General features: G+C 30.9%; 1 long non-coding RNA gene across 2 annotated transcripts; it reads right to left on the bottom strand.

The window, feature by feature from the left end:
* Nucleotides 1–17,991: 17,991 nt before the first annotated feature.
* Nucleotides 17,992–20,111, bottom strand: LOC147079048 (uncharacterized). Of its 2 annotated transcripts, XR_015071377.1 has the most exons (3): nucleotides 19,597–20,111; nucleotides 19,013–19,204; nucleotides 17,992–18,597 (listed from the first exon to the last, which is right to left on the bottom strand). It is a non-coding gene; the product is annotated as an uncharacterized LOC147079048 (long non-coding RNA). The 2 variants fall into 2 exon arrangements; XR_015071376.1 differs by having other exon boundaries at nucleotides 19,013–20,111.
* Nucleotides 20,112–20,361: the final 250 nt, after the last annotated feature.

Genomic DNA, 20,361 nt, shown 5'->3' with positions numbered 1-20,361 from the left:
TTTCCCATTTTTTTTTTTGTTATACTTACTTGAGTAATTTTTTTTTATAAAATTGTGCTTTTTGACGAAAAAATACCATACTAGTTTCAGCCTTCGGAATCTTTTAATGGGGTGGGGTTATGCACCTGCAAATATTATATGCATTCCTGGCAATCATTATTACGCAGTTAATCGATTCGTATATTATAAATTATGCGTTTGCATACAATTATATCAGTTTATATCTAAAACATGTGTAATAAATTCGAATTAATCTGTCAACTTATGAAATTATGGTAAATATCGGTTATTTGAAATTAAATTCAAAAATGCATAACATCAATGGTTTGACTACATACTTAATTTAATAACTGTAACCCAAAAGGGTGCCTGTTGAAGGTAAGCTGGGTGTGGTAGATGATAACTAAAAAAAGTCCTATGTCAGCCATATTTACAGTTATTTATTTTGAATTTGAATTTTGTTTTATTGACAGTGTTTTTCTACTTAATATAGGTACTACTTAATATATATTACATGAAAAAAAACTACAGGCACAAATATAGAAAAGGAATACCTAGTCACGATTCGAACTCGGGCTAGAAAATAGTGCTATCACGGCAGTCGGGCGTTTGGACCGTGAAAATGTTTTGACAGGTATCGACCCAGCACGTAGAAATAATAAATAAAAGGTGTGTGTACTTATGTACGCGTACTTATGTACTAAAATATATAATTATTTATCGTTGTTTTTATTTTTAAAGTAACAACTGCCACTATGACGTTTAATCGTGTATTTATGTAAGGAATTGCAAATCGCCGACAAAAATAAATTCGCTGCCTAGGCAACAGAACAATTCTAAACTATAATATTATACTGTATAATCGTCACGATTGCAGTATTATACTGTGGCGTAAAGGTAGTGCGATCGGCTGATAACTGAACAATCGGTGGCTCGAATCCAATCGAGTACATTTTTTTTCGTGTGAAAAAATAAATTATGTGTTACATGTCACACGCCAAAAATACACTCTGGTCTGATTTCCCAAATGCGCCAAAAGAAGTATAACTTCAAAAATGTATCTTTTTTTTACAAAAATTACATCATTGTATGGACTGGAGGACCCATTCGGTTTAAATACCTACAACTTCGGGTCATATGATAGTAGAACACTAGCTTTGATATCATGTGTGTAATCGTACGTATGTGTTGTTTGCGTGAAATGTACCAAATTAGTCGAAGCCTTTGTTGGATTGTGACGTTAGTGTAATAGCTGCATACGTATTAATTATACCAACGTACACCGCATACCAACAGACAGATGTCGTTGGGAAATTATATCATTTTTGTAGGATATAAAATAATGAAGTTATTATTTAAATATTATAATAGACAATTATAAATTATTTCTCTTCACTACTTAACTGCTGTAACCTATTAATACCTCCACAGTGGAGTAGTGCCAGGTCTTCGAAGGTGTGAATCGCGTCTAATCAACGCCAAGGATCGATTGTTGATCCAAAGAAACACAAAATTAACGGGAACTAGCTTACCCTACATGGCCTGGTAGCAGGGTCCACTTTATTATTTTGGGCCACAAAACCAAGAGACACAAAGCGAGTCGACTGTCCATAAATATTGAATGGGCGTTATGTTTATGTGACAAACTATAATGCATATTCGTCATATTATGAGACAGACGTAACTATTGAAAATGACATATTCTTTAAGACGTATTTAAGTTTACCGCATATTTTTCCACAATCTACTTACTACAATGTTCCCTATTATACCACACCCAATAGGGTACGCCATTTTACAACGTTTTTATTAGCTCGTATTCTTGTTTGTCCGGTGGTTGTTTGTCCAGTACAAATCTTGCAATCGATTTATAACTAACTTCCCAACTAGCTAGACATTTGAAACTTTTAGAATATATCAGAACACGATGCCAATGCATTCTTTTAATACTTTTAGCCATCTTTAAGCAGAATTGAATTCATTTTCAGTTAATTCTGTTTTGTATGGAAAGTTATTTCAGAAAAATCCGTAAAAAGTAAAAGACTATTATTGGTTGCTATGGGGTGGTCCTAGCAACTAAATTATTAATATATACATGCGTTACTATGGAAATCAAAATTAAATGTCGAAATGACATTTCAGTATTCTATATTTGTTTGTTTGTTTTTTATTTACTTCATATCAAGTACAAGTTTGAGCATATTGAGCATAATAATTCAACAGAAAATTTAAAAACGTTGCATATAAAAAGTTCCTTTTATCTTGTAATAATTATTCTATTAATTTTATGTTCCTTGGTTGATCCAATGCATTTTCAAGCAAAGTTTTCGTAGAAAACTCCGTTAATATAAGTTCCAATCTGTGGAAGTCCATATCATCCATAGAGCTTGGACTATACCAGGGGTCAGCAAACTCTTAAATCAAAAGAGCCAAATGTGAGTTGCACAACGGTTAAAAAAAAATGGAGAGCCATACGTATATTTTTATAAATATAATTTATTTAAATGAATTAATTACATTTTACAATTGTTTATTTTTTAAGTGAAGAAGATTACCCGAATAAAACTAACATACTTAAATAAATATGTTTTTTATTGATGAAATTATAAATATATCTTTTACAAAATATGAATTACAAACAATTTTCACGCATTCTTTAAAACAAATGTGAACAATGACCTTCCTTGCATTTCTTTTGAGAGTTTCTGTATGTTTGGTATGTAACTTGTGGTTTTTATTTCAGGCGCGACTCCAAATTCTCATCGATTATTTGGCTTCTTTAAATATTCTTTATATTGTTGATGTTTGAAAATGATTATTTACATACATATTATTATGTAGACTCGAATATAGTAAAAATACTCGTAGCAAATAATACAGTAAATTTATTTCAACTGGTCATATGAGTTCGAAAAGTTATTCCATGTATTAAAAAATCACAGTATTCTACCTTATGTAGATCTTTTAGAGCGCACCAATTGTGTTGTGTAACTAAATTGCATTTCTCTCTCCAAACCTTCAATTTTAGTGGCAAGACCTACACATTTGGAGTTCCATAACTCTTTGCTCGTTAAATCCACCAATACGTTTGTATTTGAAAAGCGCTCTTGTTTAATTTAATTTGTCGACTTTTGCTTTTGCTGATTCAAAACAAATGCTAGGGTTTGTTTACTATTTTTAAATTCTTGGAATCTCTGCATAATAATAATATATTCCCTCATATTTAATATATCTGTCCTAAAATAATCATTGCTAATAAGGACATTATTATTATCAGAGTTATAGTATTTTCAAAGTCTATTTATATTATTCTGTTTTATTTGTTTATAAAAATCTTAAAATGTTATATTCCTAAATATTATTTAGGAATATTTTGCACTGTATGTGTTGTACGTGACCTTTTTGCATTATCAAAAACGACACATAAAGTAAACAAGCAATGATACCTTTTTGCATCAAACATCACGGAGGAATAATTAGGCTCGCAATAATGTAATTATAATAAGTGTGCATTTCAATGGCAAAAAATAAAAATTGTGAATTTTGCAAAAGTTTTTCTAAAAATTGTGAATTGGGAGTTTGGCAAAAAAAGAGCCACACGCCAACACCCAAAGAGCCACATGTAGCTCGCGAGCCGCGGCTTGCCGACCACTGGACTATACTAAAGGCAGCCAGTCATACGTAATTTTAATAGGTACCGATGCATTTTTTTTATTTTTTAGTGTAGGTAATGACAGAAAATATTATTTTGTCAGTTGATGCATTGAAACATACCCGAATTGTTTTCCACATTTATATTCGGCAGTAAAGTTGACGTTTTGGTAATATGTTATGTGCCATTCAAATTTGTACCGTTAGTTAGTCACCCAGCGGGTTCGAGCGGCTGAAACATGTCGCATCTTGTTCATTTCTTTTGTTTGTTTTTATTGTTTCCTTCCTAGAAGTATTCCAGAATAACAAACCACTCGACAGCTGGACGTCTCACAAGAAGGACGCATTTGTGTACCTTGTAATTTTGTGTACCTTGTAATATTCAACATTATATTAGTTTACCAGAAATAATAATTGTATGTGATTTTGTGTTATAAATCGGGAATAAAAGAAACGTTAAATATAATTAATAATATCTTTTAATTAAAACCAACCCATAACATAAAATTGGTGTCAGGAAGTGTGGATAAAGCTAAAATAACGTGAAATAAATTAACGGTGAATTCAAATTCTTTAAAAATAGCAAGAATCCTAAAAATAAAACACATAATAATATTACGTATAAACTAATTGTTTTTTTAAAGTACATCGTTGTGAAAAACGAACGGAAATTAAAAATCTATTTAATAATATAAAGTTGTATATTCTCCTAAATCATCAAAATCATTAAAGCAAGAGTCTTCAAATATCTTCAAATTCCTAAATTCGACGAATAATCTCCAATTCTCCAATTCTTCAAAATCAAAACTCGAATTCTACAAGCTCCAACTTCAAATCTTCAAGCTCCAGCTTCATATTCTCAAGCTACAGCTTCATAATCTTCAAGCTACAGCTTCATATTCTTCAAGCGTCCATCAGATCTTCAAATCTCCAATATCATCAAGACATAATCTCCGAGTGTCAAGTGCTTAGTGTATATAACAGTGACAGTGTAAAGTGTAGGTATTTATTCTCCACAACAGAACGGTAAATTAATTATTCATTCATTTATATGAAAATTATCAATAACTACAATAATACTATGTCGTCACTAAGCTTAGATACCCTGATGAAATTTATTTCAACCTTCGATGGAGAAAGGAAAAATCTATACCCATTTCTTAATGACTGTGATACGGCTATTGAAATATGTCCGAATGAATTAAAACCCGTCCTGTTAAAATACATGATTCACTGCGTAGTAGGCAACGCCAAATATACAATTTCGAATTATAAATTTGAATCTTATGACAATTTCAAATCTTTTCTAAATACTACTTACGGTGAAAATAAACATACGTCTCAATTAGAATTAGAACTCAGAAATTGCAAACAGGATTATAAAGAACCTATTATCAAATTTATTCAGCGTGTAGAGAATTGCAGAAATAACCTCATCAACGCAATTAGACTATTACATAAAGATGACGACGAGTTAAAAGGTCGCATTAAACAAATCGAGGATAGTGCTCTAAATACTTTCATGCTAGGAATCCATCCTCAAACGTCTATGGTAGTTCGATTGTCTAAGCCAACAACATTAACAGAAGCAGCAAACGTGGCTATAGACGAGGATAAGATTTTAAATGATTTCAAAGGTATGCACATAAACTATAAAAATAATAATCATAATCAGTCACATCATTTCAATTACAACAATCAAAATATAAATCAGTTCAAAACTTCAGTAAATAAAGTGTGCAGGTATTGCAAAAAATCAGGACACTTAATCGAAGAGTGCAGAAAACGACAATACAATAATCGTTTTAAAAATAATTTGAATCCTTCTCAGCTTCAAACTAATCAAACAAATCCAAATGTTTCTTTCGATCAATCTCCGCAAAATTCACAAAATTCGCAAAATTATCCAAACACTTTAAACTTCCAGCACTCCAGGAGACCTGCCTCCTCCCGGAACGTGCAAAGCATTCAGGCAGAATATTTTCATTTGAACCAAATACATCGTATGTTGAATTTCCATATACAGAAAAAAAAAATCTAAAATTATTGATTGATACTGGCGCCGACATCTCATTAGTAAAAATAAGTTCCCTAGATGGAAACGAACTTGTTAATGAAACTGAACTCGTCACGCTCAAAGGTATCGATAACTCTCCGAATCCAGTAAAAACTATCGGAACAGTTAATTTAACATTTCCTTTAAAATATATGCAAATTCGTCATACTATTCACATTATTCCAAACCATGTCACTAATGTTCCTTTAGACGGATTACTAGGTCATGACTTTTTCGTCAATAATAATGCGAAAATTGACTATGAAACTAATACATTACATATACACGATGAAATTATTCCTATATTCAATAAAATCAATAATCCTATGTATACCTTAAAGCCCAGATCTAAAACCCTTATAGAATTAGTTATTCAAAATCCTGAAATTAATGAAGGTGTAATACCAAATATCCAAATACTTCCAGACGTATACTTATCACGTACTCTTGCAAAGGTACTTCCAGGAAATAAAGTATATGCCACAATCGTCAACAACAGTATTAAGTCGTTCAATATCTTATCAAATAAAATAACTCTGGAACCATTTAATAAACACGAAAGTTTCGTTGATTTTACAAACTCTAATACTAACGCTTTTTCTCAAATCGACAATCAAAGTACTGTTCTCATAAATAATTCTTCAGCGTGTAATCCTTCATATTCATACAATGACTTCATCGAGAAACAAAATGAAAATGTCAATGTCAACTTGAATGAAACCGATGAATCTCTTACAAATCAAAAACAATCGATTGCACACTGTATTTCGAATGATAAATTAATGTCCAAGGAAATAGCTTCAGAAATAAGTACGATAACTAACCCTAATCACAATGAAATTCCACAAATACTTAAAAAATATCATGAGTCTCCCATAAGCGAACATTCCGGATATCACAGAACCTTAAATCGCGTAAGTCTAAAATACAAATGGACGAATATGAAAAAAGACATCAAAGATTACATTAAACAATGTGAATCTTGTCAGAAAAATAAAATCTCTCGAAATAACCTTAAACAGAACTTAAGAACAGTTAAAATCGGCGATAAAATATATTTAACCAATAACGCCTCTAAAATAAATAAATCAAAAAAATTATCTCCTAATTTCCAAGGACCTTACGAAATTGTCAAGGTTAACAGTCCGTTAAATGTTACAATTAAGGTTCAGAATAAGTTAGTTAAGGTTCACACAAATAGAATTAAGCAAGCTAATTTAGATCCCTCACAATAAATAATCTCATTCAAAGGATTATGTTATTATTTACTTTATTATAATATGTACTAATATTAAGAATTTTATTGTTTTTCTAAATGTAAAAAAAAAATAAAAATATATATATATACCTGTATGTAATATGACTTCAATTGTTCTAAATCTATTTGTCACACATCACAATCTATTGTTCACAACAAAATCTATTTTCGAAAACCAATGTATTAATATGATTATAATTTCTTTAACCAAACTCATGGTAAAAAATTGTGTACCATAAGTTTATTCTTTTGAAGGGAGGTGTTATGTGCCATTCAAATTTGTACCGTTAGTTAGTCACCCAGCGGGTTCGAGCGGCTGAAACATGTCGCATCTTGTTCATTTCTTTTGTTTGTTTTTATTGTTTCCTTCCTAGAAGTATTCCAGAATAACAAACCACTCGACAGCTGGACGTCTCACAAGAAGGACGCATTCGTGTACCTTGTAATTTTGTGTACCTTGTAATATTCAACATTATATTAGTTTACCAGAAATAATAATTGTATGTGATTTTGTGTTATAAATCGGGAATAAAAGAAACGTTAAATATAATTAATAATATCTTTTAATTAAAACCAACCCATAACAATATACTCGTACCTACGTATAAAATGGGTACCTACTCGATTTTCGTGGTTGTTTATATAAGTAATTATATGTAAGGTGTATGTTTTTTCACAGGCTTCATTTGCCTAATAATATATAGTTAGTGTGTTATGTATAATATATTTTATTATGTATATTCGTTTTTATGTAAAAATGAACATTGACTTTTAAGTCTTTCAAAAATTAATTATTATTAACTGCAACCTGTCGTAACCTACACATTTTGGCAAATTGATTTTTTTATTGGTTTAAGTGATAAATTATAGCATGCACATATTAAAATATATAAATAATTAATAAAACATAAAGCAATTTTTCATCACCCACAAACATTCATAAAAATGCAAAACGTTCTGTTCTATATTTTTCATTCATGCAACATAGAAAATGCAAATAAGCTGTGTACAATTTGATCTTTACTATCTTTGGGATCACGGCAATGGGTGGGTTTTCGTAGTTCCAGTATAGTCAGCAGGCATCGTGCTCAAAAATCCATAGTTCATATAATAAAAGCTCTATAATATTACGCATTATAGGTAATAGCGCGTTTTGATACAATTATTGTTCACTAAAATATGGTTGGTCACATTTCTACATTATATTCGAAGAATACAACATTAATTGTATCGCGTCCAATAGATGTCAGCAAATAAATAAACGGGTAAGATTGCCAGACAACAAAATTATTCATTCATCCATTTTAGAAGCGAGCCGATGTTGCTATAACATGACAAGATCGATGTACGAGAAACACAAAAAGACAAAACTCATTAAAAACAAATGATATTCGAAATCCGGTTGGTTTTATATCAGTAGGTACGAGATGTTTGATTATACAAATAAATAAATATATTATTATTATAGTGGGTAGAAGGCTTTAAGCCCGTCGTATCCGGATCGGGAAAGTATTAATTTATTTACCTGTTGCATATAGGTTGCCGGGCCACGCCCAACCTTCGGTAAAAAGTAATAACTAGGCTTAATAGAATTACTATACCACACACTGCAACTTCGTGACAGGGCGGAGTGAAAATAATCATTATTAATATTATTAGTAGTTTAACCGTACTTCACCGCAAAGTCTGAATGACATATTTCAAAGAGCCCTTCATATAGCAGTGAATCAACCAAGGCTGATGATGATCATATTATTATCACTTGTATGTTTATAAAAGACAGGCTGTTGAGGACATTACATAAGAGGTTTGGAGCTGTACCCGGGTAATTTACCAGCATTCAAACAACCATTGCCCACTTACTGCGATATTGAAGAAAACTAATAAACACTGTAAATAACGTTACGAAACAATAATTGTGTATCATGTTGGTTGGGCCAATTATGGTCGCTATATTACCTCAAATCCCTATTTATTGTCGCAAGACCAGGCGATCGGCAGTCACGGGTCATCAGTCGACCGTGATTAAAGTTATCTCAAGTTACATCAATATAACGGGTGCTTGTAGGCTGGTTAACCGCCGTTTAATGATTAATTCGATTATACAGGCTGATTCAGAAGTTATTCGTGGACCAGTTTCAGCTTGATATAGCGTGACCGTCGGTCAAGAGATACTTCTGAATACCTGACAAGCCGTGATACCGGCTCTTGTCATTCATCAAAAGTGTTCCGTACCCCCCCCCCCCCCTCCCAGCATCCACATCCACTATTACAATCATTCCGTCACGAAATTACAGTCCACTATGAAAAGCGCAACCATACGTCTTTGTTTCACCATAAATAACACTTAATAATACAGAGTGATGTGTAGGTATCTATTAAAATAAAACACAATACTATTAATATGTCGTACTAATTATACATTATATGTAGGTACCATACAAGAAAATAAAATAAGTAAAATGAAAATTCAATGAATTCAACTGTAAATATATATACATAAATTCATTCCTGAGTAACGCAGCAACCATACAGTAGACAAATTAATTTAACTTAAAATTAAAAATATATAGGTAGGTACTTAACATAGTTTGTCTTTGTGCTTAGTTTTCCGCAGCATTGACGTATCGTTGTCGTAGGTATATGGGATTAATATTGAAAGAGATCTTATGGATGATATTATAAAACTGAGGTTAAAAGGCTCTAAACTTAATTTAATAAAAAAAATGCGAATATGAAATAATTTAACATAGAAATTTAATTTACTCCACCCTGCGATACACGCAACGGTCGCTCGACATTCCGTCCTTCAGTTAAATCGTTTTTATTGTAAAGTATGTACAATATTATTTATAATAATGACTGCGAAATGGAAAAAATGGCAATTTATGCGTTAAGTGTAGGTACGTTTTGTAACCTATATTCGATTTACTTTTTACCATGTCGGTAATATCAGCTGATATTAAACTGTGGCGCCCAATCAATCCGCGATATGCACTTTATCAATCAAGCCACATACTATATTAGGAAATTACTACGTTCATTCCTAGATGGACCATATTATCTTTGTCTCTTGGTCTGGACTAATCACAGCAACGTGCATTTTTTTCTAATACAGTGGATATTATATTGCTTTATACTGTACAATTCGGATTACTTCAAAAGAGCCCATCCAATTTGGTCATGATCGTTATTAATTGGCCTATGTACATTTATCACCAATATAATATATTGTATTTTATTTTAATTAATTTTATGCCTGTTTATTAAAGAAAACGTAAATATACTTTTATACTGATTAATGAAATTATGAAAAAAACTGATTAGGGGATGAATGTTGACGTCATAAAAAAATGAGAAATGGTATTATAACTACAAAACTACAGTGTCTCGGCTACATTATGAAAGCACAATCAATGTTATAGCGTTGACAAGCTATCCAAGGAAATAACATCGATATGCATTGCAAAGGAAGATGCACCATTTTAAAAAGTATAATAATGATAGGTACCTAATGATAATAATCATACCTTGATGGGTATGAATGCAGCTTCATCGAACTAGTCCAGAGAGCAATTATTAATAAAGTGAATATAAGAAAAAGAAGGCGTGTACAACGCGACGATGAATATTAGTAAATTTCACTATAAGCGCCTAGGATTTGAGTCCTGAAAATATACAAAAGGCGTGTACATTCACTGGTAATATGCAATATGATTTTATTAAGATTTTTAAGGGAAGACATTAACCATTCCTATTTTTATTTTCTTAGGCTGGGTAGATGAAAGTCGTCTTCAAATTAACAATGAGGAAGTGCCTGTGACCTCGTTGTGTCACTTGATTCGCCTGCCGCAAGAGTGAGAGAAAAAGAAAATGTAAATCTCCGTGCTTTAAACTGAGGCATAGTTCCTCTTTCTGTCGCGCGTCGGCGTAGGTAATAGGTAATACGGTAATAGAGTGCAATGAATGTCCAAAAGAAGACCAAAACATTGAGTATTTCATTGTGATAATGAAAAACAACAACCGTTCAATAATTTATGACGCCGTAGTGTAAGCCAAATATAATACGTTTGAGTTTAAGTTGAATAATAAGTTTGAGAGTATGATAGATCAGTAGTCAATTTTGATACTGGATAGTATTTCACAGTCTACTTGAAGTTGGAAATGACTGTCCTAAATTATTGTTTCTTTTGGTTCATTCAAACCAATACAATATAGTAAAATATAATATTATTTAAGTGCATCATGTTTGACTAGAAAATATTTGAGAGCTACTGGAAATGTATGTAGGAGGGGCTGAAAATGATATCGTTACCTGAATCGATTGCCTTATCAAATGAAACTGCACGTTTCCATTTTATAATCTCCATACTATTAAAATGCCTACATATAAAATAAATGCCAACCATACTAAAAACTTGCTTTAGGAAATATTATACTAAAAGCCTATTTAGTTTGACAACACGTGTTAACAAATAGCTGAATAAATTATAATATAAGAGCGGTTGTATTAAATTAGTGTATGAGTCAAAGTAGGATTTTCCAAAAAGATTATTTTTTTTAATTGTCATATTATATTTCAGAATGATATAATTTACCTTATAAGATAATATTATTATTCATAACAGAAAGCGAAATTTTCAAGTAAATTAGCTTTATTTCCAATGTTTTATTTTGATTTAAATATTGACGGGAAAGCGATACTCCCCATGGGGAATGGGACAACTGGGCGCCAGAACAATTGCTCGCCGCACTATCGAATGAATAGTCAAGGAATTTTAATCAGTTTCTATCTACTACTAGGTAGTTTAAATTAATTTTGTTCTTAGTGTAATATTTTTATTGGGGATTGTGAATTATCATGCCTGCAGCTTTATATACAAATAAAAGTAGGTACTCCCTCCTCGTAAATATAAATAATAATATTAAATATATACTTATTTTAAAAATAGGTACCTATAATTCACGAACATCTATTTATTTTCGAATGTTGTTAAATTGGCGCCTGGACCCTCCACATACACCCTTATATCCGAAGAGTGCATACAATTTAAACCTAGACTACCACTTCTTCCGATTTGTGATTGCATCTAGACGTCATGATGAGTGACAGACCTAATGGCTTGAAAACTGTTTTCCTCGAATGTGATATCTTTGGACCTAAGATACACTGCCTTTTAAGTACCTACCTATTATTGAGAAATATAAATTAAATGTATGAATATTAATGCGATTTGATAATATAGATACATTTGAACTAATAATATAATTAATAGTTTACATATATTTGGAGCTAATTACTTGCGTAGTAAATGCACCTTTAATGTGTTAATTGAACTTGTTTTTTTTATCCAACTGTGTCGCAGTTTCTTCCGAGGGGGAAGGTGTTCCATGTCAGCTATTTTCTGGTATTTTCGGAGGTTAAGCCTGAATCTTACGTAAGATTTATAGAAAAACTATTTATATAATTATGAAGCTTATTCATCGGCAAATATTTATGTTAAACATTTGATAACTGCATAAAGTATTTTTATGACGTAAAATAATATTCTTTGGAACCTTGAAATGTAATAATTGATAACGAAGCCATATTTTTGTGACATTAATAGACTGTGTTGATAACCGTTTTTTCCACTAAATATTATGTCAAAACGTTTATTATAGATAGCTTTAATGTTATCAAACATAATGTAGTAAAATATATTCAGTATAATTATAATATTTGCAGTTTCTGTTGGCTCTAAATCTAACGGAATCGACTGGATATTTTGTTATTAAAATATGCGATAATTATAGACATTCCAAATAATCTAAAGCTACGTATCAGAAGGGTTATCATTAATCATTGAATAAATGATGAAATATCTTGTTAAATATAAATTTATAATACTAAATAGATACATTTTAAAAACAACCATTTCACGAAATATTTGATCAACTCGATGGGACGTCAGACCGCCTGCAAATTTGGCGTTAGATGTATGGAATCTTTAGCTGGTGCTATTTTCACTTCATATGACCAAAAAAATACGCCAATCCACGAATATTGTATAAAAATATGTTTATAAAAGTGAATGCTACAAATTGAGCACAAAAATATGTGATACAAACATAAATTCGGACAAATTATTCAAAAGGAAAACATATTTTGACATTTGAGGACAAAACAAAAAAAAATCTGAAGAAATTTGTATTTGCGTCAATTCTACGTTATGTCATACTAAATCATACATTACAATTTTTAACACTGTTGCAATCTATTTTGCCTAATATTGCAACATAGCAATCAGTTTTCTGTCCCTTTCTATAACTATCTCCCTCTACATTCAAAATAATTATGATTGTAGTAGGTATGTATTTTATAAATTGTGATAGATTTTATTTTATTTCAGTGAAATATATCAGGTCGTCCAGTATTGCCATATCTACTAAAATATTATTGGATTGATATTTTAGTAAATAATTGAAAGAAGTTTTTCACCATTTGTATCTACTATTAGTTTTACTATTTTTATTTAATAAATAATACACATGAGGTTTTACGAATTTCACATTTGTTATTAAACATACTTACATAATTTAGAACACCTCAAACACATCGCGAAGTAAAAATATCTATATTTTTTACTTAGCCAAATTATGAATCTACCTAGGTTAGGTACCTACTGATATTTATATTACAGAAAATTTAACTTTTACTAAATTATGAATTTGCGAGATTATAATAATACAGATGATTTTAAAGAATACTTTCATCAAATAATAACATAATAATGGATGCCTGTACTTACATAATATTTTCCAATGAAATATTTTTTTCTTTTAAATTAACTTTAATTTCGAAAGTTTAGCCTGGCAATACTATGAACGTCATTTATTTCAGCGGGAATGCGAAATTTTCATCCTCGGTTTTTGACGTAGGTACCTAACAATATTATCACAATTATTTATATCGATTGTACTTACAAAAAATGCCACGAACTCACTATCCGATGGCTGGAAGTTCCAAAAAAAGACGTAGGAGAAAAGATGGAAATATTAATACATTAAAAACACAAAGGTTTGAATTTATTATTTTATAATTTGACATAATTATACATAGTTGAAAAAACCACATTTCACAGAAAATTTTGGTTCACAATATTTATTTATCTTGCAAAAGGAAGTTTTGCGTATTACTTATTAATACACACAATTAAGTATAATGATCATTTGTACTTATATTATGTTTGTGCCATGTCTTATTCGAAATTAGTGTGTCTGTGACAAAAATTATAATCTGGTACAATAATTAATAGCAGCTATACATTTTGTTTTCTGTTAACTATCTACTAAACTAATATTTTTGAATGTATTATAGTATTGATATATTGCCGAAGACTATGCCTGAGCATGGAAATCCTAAAAGCATACTACCTGAACCAGAATGTCATCCCACATTTGAACACGAACACGAAGAATTTATTATAGAAAATGAAATTGAAGATTCAAGCCCTAAATTCCGTGTAGAAGGCCGTAGAATTATAGACTTTTCATATTTTTTCCAACAACTTCAATTAATTAGCCACCATGATTCTCCATTTAATTGTAATTTATCACATTTAGAAATTTTTGGGGAAAATCGGGATAACTTTAGTAGTACATTTTTTATCCAATGTAAACTTTGTGGTAAAAAATTAAAATTATATACCACTGAAATGAACAAAAACAAAATGAATCTGTGTGACGCATTTGTATCCAGTATAATCAGTATCGGCAGTGGATTTTCAAATCTGGAAGAAATGTGTTCAGCAATTGACGTACCATCGATTACAGCAAGAACATACAGAAAGAGTCAACAGAAGGTGTACGAGTGGTTTGAAGAAACCAAAAATAAGAGTATGGAAAACGCTGCGAAAGAAGAGCGACAACTTGCAATCGAAAATGGTGACGTCGATTCTTCTGGTATTCCCATGATATCAGTTGTTGCAGACGGCTGTTGGTCGAAACGTTCATACAGATGCAATTATTCCGCAGCATCTGGCGCTGCCACGATCATTGGTCAAAGAACCGGAAAGATTTTGTACATGTCAGTGAAAAATAAATATTGCGATTTGTGCGCCAAAGCTAAAAATAAAAATATCCCTGCTCAACAACATAAATGCTTTTTAAATTACACCGGTCCGTCAGCTGGAATGGAATCTACAGCAATATTAGAAGGCTTTAAAGAATCTATTAATACACATGGATTGATTTATTCAAAATTGATTGCTGATGGAGATTCCAGCACATACAAAAAAATTCTTGATTGTCACCCATATCCGAATGTAACTGTCGAGAAAGTTGAATGTAAAAACCATTTAATTAGAAATTATTGTGGCAAAATAGAGGCATTAACCAAAGACACAAGATATCCCTTGAATGTAAGAAAAATCATTGCGTCAAGAAAAAGACGTCTGCGGAAAGCCGTCATAGGTGCAATCAAGTATAGAAAACTACAAGATAGTACTTTCGAAGAAAAGGTTATCGCTTTGAAAAAAGATTTAATTAATGGACCGCACCATGTTTTTGGAGACCATACTTCTTGTCTACCATATTTTTGTACAAATGAACCAAATACAGAGGACATGCTTGATGTAAATTATGTACCAGCATTAAAAGAATGCAGTCTATTTTCTCAATTAATGATATATAATTCTCGTTTGGTGCTAAATTCAAAAAGTTTAATTTATAATTTTTCTACTAATATTTCAGAATCTTTTAATAACATGATTGCAAAATTTGTAGGCGGCAAGAGAATTAACTACTCTCAAAGACAATCGTACATGGGACGATGTGCAGCGGCGGTAATCGCATTTAATACAAATAAGTTACATTGCACAATTCAAAAACAAGTTTATAAAAATAGCCCAAAAGCCTTCATAAATCGCTTAGAATCAAGAAGGTTGAAAATAAATAAAAAAGAAATAGGAAAACCTTGGCGAAAACCAATACATTCTGTTCCTTTATCTAATCCAGATTATGGAGAGAGTTGCCAAAAACCTGATATGGACAAAAATCAATATCAATTGTTAAAAGAAACTTTTTTGAAAAAACTCAAACTGACAAACTATGAGAGGAGGGATATAGAAAGACGCACTGTATTACAATCTGAATGTGCAGAATGGCTAGAAAGGCGACGAAACCTTCTTACTGCCTCTGTTTTTGGAAAGGTGTGTAAGCGGCGAGAAAATACAAAATTTGGGCCTTTGGTAAAACGTTTATTATATAGCCAATCATTAGCCAACGTGAAAGCGGTAAAATATGGTAAAGAAAATGAATCAATAGCTTTACAACAGCTTAGTGTACAAGAACGAATTAAGATTGAGAGATGTGGATTGTTTATCGATGATGTGTATGATTTTATCGGTGCAACGCCAGATGGCATCAGCGATGATGATACAATTATTGAAATAAAATGTCCTTTCTCAGCTGCTGGAATAAGTGCAGATGAAGCTATTGTACAGAAAAAAATTAAATTTTGGAAAGTAGATAAAGACAGGAATATGGTAATAGATAAAAATCACGATTGGTACTTCCAGATTCAGGGGCAGCTTCATATTACTAAGAAAGATGTCTGTTTATTTGGAGTTTGGACGGGACATAATTTTCCTGTTAAAATAGAATTAATCAAAAAAGACGAGACATTTTGGATTGAAAAGATTGAAAAAAAGATATATCACTTTTATATGAATTGTCTACTGCCAGAAATAGTAGATCCCAGAACCAGTAGATCTATGAATATTAGAGAACCAGAAAGGCTGACTTTCTAAATTTTTATTTTAAATTTTATTATGCTTAATATATTTTCAACAAGTCTATATTACATCACTATTTTATAGTTCATCAAGATATATCTAATTTACTAATATAGTTAACTGTTACTAGACACCCACAACGAGTGTAATTTTATGAAATTCAAAATAATATGTATACTTACATCTAAATAATGATACCTAAAGATCTTGCTGGCGATTCCACTGTGCCATATTTTGTATAAGCATTCGTCTCTGCAGCCGTGGAGTTTGGTCCCGTGTAAAAATTACATTTTGTTCTCAAGGTCAAAAACCAAATTGGTTGTGCCAATGGCTTATAACCATTCCTCATAAATGATTATAACTGATATCACCTCATAACTGATCAGTGCCATGCACGAGTTAACTCGCGGGATCTTTTAAACGTCATAACTTCTGAATGAACTGTTTGTGTATATTTTCTTAACAATATTTATCATTTTAGTGTGAAAAAATTCACGTTAAACATGTTGATTTGGTAAATTTTCACAAATATTTATCATTCTATTCTTATTTCATATTTTTTAAGGGATTCATTTTATTCCAAAAATAACTGACCTACAAGTACCCACCTGGTAAAAATTGGATTTGGATTGGATGGAATTTCCTAGTAGATTTTCCAACTAAACAATATGACGCTTTCTATATATTATTTACTGTTAGTTTTGAAATTATTGTATTTGAAATAAATAATGTATCAATAATACACATAGAAATCAATAGATATATAAAATAGATATCACAGTTTAAAAATCAGAAAGATCAATGCATATTACCATTGTTTATGTTACAATATAAAACAACATTTATCATTGAACGTAGGTACCAAGAAAAATAGACTTCATTAAAATGTGTCAATATAGTATATACCCGATATAATTATATAAATTATTATATTGTTAATTACTCTGTGGGGTCCATATATACTGCTTCAATAGTAATTTAATTTTGTACTTGATTTACTTATTATATGTACAAATGTAATATACTTACCTACTTATTAGGATATATCTTGGTGAATTTTAAAATAAGAGGAAATTAAATGGAGGTCATCGTGTCTAACTATATGTCAGCCGTTGTTAAGTCTTATATAAATATTTATACATTATTAAATTGTTTTTCTGTTTTTTATTGATGTAAAGACATGGCATGTATTCAAAGTAATAACAAATTAGCTGTGTACTATTTATTTAACTTATATTAAAACCCCAAGATTGATTTCGTCTTACGACATATTTTATTCTTCTAAGTTTTACTATGACATTGTAATATGAACCATGGATATAGTATAGTACTTAAAAAAATCAAAACTGGTAATATATTATTTCAATATTTAATTGTCAATTTTCATTTGAAGTCAGCATTTAATTACTGGTATAACACATAATTATTAACTGATATCTACAACTTCAGATGGACAAATTAATTGATATATCATATTATCAGTTTTCATTTCCTTTCAACAATGTATTCATTCTAGCAGCTATTTTAAATATCTTACTAGTTTTTATGTCATGGCACCTTACAAAGGCTCCGAGCAACCGTATACTGAGCTTCGAGAACAGATGTTTACGACGGATACTGGGTGTGCGGTAATTTTAGAAGTAACGGGAGATAAAAGAACGCACCAAATAGCCTCCCATCACGCTGAGAGTGAATACGCAACTTTGTACCTGGCCCGGCCACGTGCTGCGAGTGCCTGAAGAGAATCCCAATCTGGTTTGCCTGTTCTTCAAGCCAACCGGATTCCGGCGTCCTGGATGGCCACTAAATACTATCTATATAGCATATCTGGCGGAGTTACGGGCTGCTAGTATGACCTGGAACGATGCAAAAAAACTAGAGTGACAGAGATTCTTGGAGGCGCCGCATTGTATCCATATGCTGCAACTAAGATGCGGATATAGCCGAAGAGAAGAAGTAATATACAGTATCTAGAAAACTTAAAGCCTTTGAAATGTGTGTGTATAGATACATGCACCTTTCATTGGTGTTGGAAAGACAATTTTTCTAATATCAAAGTGATATTGAGACTGAAAAAGACAAGACTTGGAGAGTAAGCTCTACCAAATGACATACCTAATATGATACAAGTAACTGATATGCACAATTATATTATATTTTATATTACGAATCAAAATAGCAACTTTTATATCATTATCGATAATAAATTTAGTGCAAAAATGTTTTTATAAAATTGTTTTATTTTTTAAACATTAGTCACTTTATATTTACCTTGTGTAATTGTACTATTAAATCTATAAAATGGGTGTATATGCTTGATGGTCGACGTCATAAATCAGGCCATGTTCGAATCGTACGCCGAAAGTCGGATTTATTTCATTATTAATTAAAAGATTTATTTCATTCCATCTTATTCATATGAAACCGTCGACAAGCAAAGATCTCGGTAAACATTTTCTCCATCTGCAAAAAACATAACATAGGAACTGTTAATAGTGTGATTTTTAATCTTTTATAGTTGGCGACTGTTTGAAGAGTGGTAATTAAAACGGATTAGTGATAATACAAAGCATCAAAAAAGATTGATTAACTAAAATAAAGTAATCAGGTAGGTAACATGTTTAATAACAACTAGAACGCCTTAGATTATATCAAACAAATATATATGAAATCACAGGTTTTATATAATTCTGGAATGAATGTAACTAACCTCAAAAAAAGGATTGTATTACGTCGGAATTATGAAACATTGAAAGCATGTATAGACTAAGAAAACAATAAATAAACACTTGAATAATATATGCAAAACACACAGAATACTACGATAGTAATAAATAACATAATATTGTACTTACAGATAGTGTTTCTTATTCCTGATATAAAACACAATTGTTTTAGGTACCTTGCAATTTGTAAACATAATATTTGACACTTTTGACAGCAGAGAGATTTTTATATTAGTCTATGGCCAAAAATACGGATTTATTTGGCCGGCTAATAAAAAGATTTTAATAAAGCAAGAACATTTTAAATATGCGACAAATAAATAAAAGTATATATAATATAGTTGTTAAAAAAATCTGTGTACATTATAAAATATATTTAATATTATAAATACATATATTTTTTAAATTTATGTTATAATTTGTAAACGACGAAGCACGTCAGCTAATACGCATAGTAAATGTTTAAACTTCGGTAATCAAATTCGAATGTGACAGAAAGAGAAAGAATAACTTTTTAATCATATTAGCATGCGTAAAAGAGATGTAACATAATATCACTTTCACTTTAAAAATCATACCTAGTATTCAATGTCATAGTTCAACTTTAAATGAAAAAACAGAAACTCTAGGTAAGCATGTGTGCCCTTAAGTTGTCAGAGTAGTCATAACAACAAAACTTGTTGAATATTGCCCAATAAACAAGCCTAATATGGCCGGAATACGATTGCTTAATAATTTTCAACGCATGCCTTTGAAACATTATAATTCAGTGACATAATAATGTCCTACTTCGGGTAAGGCTTTATTTTTATTCATATTATATAGACAATTTATTTTACACCATTGGATTGTCGTTGTTAATACAAACACGCGTAAGATACAATTTACATCTTT

Source organism: Rhyacophila brunnea, unplaced genomic scaffold (assembly GCF_057557595.1).
Source record: "Rhyacophila brunnea isolate RB1 unplaced genomic scaffold, BYU_Rbru_1.0 scaffold_10, whole genome shotgun sequence".
In the NCBI taxonomy this organism is placed as follows: domain Eukaryota; kingdom Metazoa; phylum Arthropoda; class Insecta; order Trichoptera; family Rhyacophilidae; genus Rhyacophila; species Rhyacophila brunnea.
Note: the sequence above shows the minus strand (reverse complement) of the source record. Positions and strands in the feature narration are given on the sequence as shown.